Source organism: Lonchura striata, chromosome 12 (genome assembly GCF_050655825.1).
Source record: "Lonchura striata isolate lonStrDom1 chromosome 12, ASM5065582v1, whole genome shotgun sequence".
In the NCBI taxonomy this organism is placed as follows: domain Eukaryota; kingdom Metazoa; phylum Chordata; class Aves; order Passeriformes; family Estrildidae; genus Lonchura; species Lonchura striata.
In genome coordinates, this window is record NC_140714.1 from 11,249,543 (window position 1) to 11,251,208 (window position 1,666).

Here is a 1,666-nt window from a genome sequence, read left to right on the forward strand (position 1 = left end):
CTCCCCTTCCCCGCAGTACACTCCTTAATTCTCCCATCACAGATTTCTGTGGAAGCCCTGAGCCATGCCAGGTGCCCAGGCTGTGGAAACTGGCTTCCCCCATGGGGTACTCTACCCCTCCAGTGCCCACAGGACCAGCCCAGGACACCTTTCCTCCTAGAGTGGCTTAGCACAAGCCTCTGTTCCACAGCAGAGTCCCTGCCTCTGTGCCCTGTGCCATGTGTGTCCCATGCAGCTCTCCACCATCCCACACTTGCTCCAGACCTAGACCCCTACAGAATCACAGAATTATTAGTGTTGGAAGGAACCTCTGGAGATCATCCAGCCCAGCCCCCTGCCAAGGCAGGATCACCCAGAGCAGGTGACACAGGAACATGTCCAGGTGAGATCTGAATGTCTCCCGAGACTCCATGCCCTCCCTGAGCAGCTGTTCCAGGGCTCTGCCACCCTCAGCCTAAAGAAATTCTTCCTCATGTTGAGGTGGAACTTCTTGTGTTTTGGCTTATGGCCTTTGCTCCTCGTCCTGTCACTGGGCACCACCAAAAAGAGTATGTCACCATCCTCTTGGCACCTGCTTTTGAATGGATTAAGGAGACCCCCTATTGTCGCAGCTGCACGTAGTCCAAGAGAGCCCTGCCACATGTCCCAAACCCCACCCCAGCCATGTTCTGGGCCAACTCCCCTCCTCAGGTGTGTTCCAGCCCAGTTTCCCCGGTTTGCTCAGGGCAGTTTCCCTTTTCCCGAGCCCCGTTACCCCGGTGTTTCCAGCGCAGTTTCCCCTTTTCCCGAGCCCCGTTACCCCGGTATTTCCAGCGCAGTTTCCCCTTTTCCCGAGCCCCGGTTCCCCGGTGTTTCCAGCGCAGTTTCCCTTTTCCCGAGCCCCGATTCCCTGGTATTTCCAGCGCAGTTTCCCTTTTCCCGAGCCCTGTTCCCCTGGTGTTTCCAGCGCAATTCCCCGGCGTTTCCAGCGCAGTTTCCCTTTTCCCGACCCCGGTTCCCCTGGTGTTTCCAGCGCAGTTTCCCTTTTCCCGAGCCCCGTTCCCCCGGTGTTTCCAGCGCAATTCCCCGGCGTTTCCAGCGCAGTTTCCCTTTTCCCGAGCCCCGTTCCCCCGGTGTTTCCAGCGGTTTCCCTTTTCCCGACCCCGGTTCCCCGGTGTTTCCAGCGCAGTTTCCATTTTCCTGAGCCCCGTTTCCCCGGTGTTTCCAGCGCAATTCCCCGGTGTTTCCAGCGGTTTCCCTTTTCCCGACCCCGGTTCCCCTGGTGTTTCCAGCGCAGTTTCCCTTTTCCCGAGCCCTGTTCCCCCGGTGTTTCCAGCGCAATTCCCCGGTGTTTCCAGCGCAATTCCCCGGTGTTTCCAGCGCAGTTTCCCTTTTCCCGACCCCGGTTCCCCTGGTGTTTCCAGCGCAGTTTCCCTTTTCCCCAGCCCCGTTCCCCCGGTGTTTCCAGCGCAATTCCCCGGTGTTTCCAGCGCAGTTTCCCTTTTCCCGAGCCCCGTTCCCCCGGTGTTTCCAGCGCAATTCCCCGGTGTTTCCAGCGCAGTTTCCCTTTTCCCGAGCCCCGTTCCCCCGGTGTTTCCAGCGCAGTTTCCCTCTTCCCGAGCCCCTTTTCCCCGCGGCCGGCAGTTGTTCCTCCGGGCCGCGGGGGGCGCTGCGGGGGCGGTGCCGC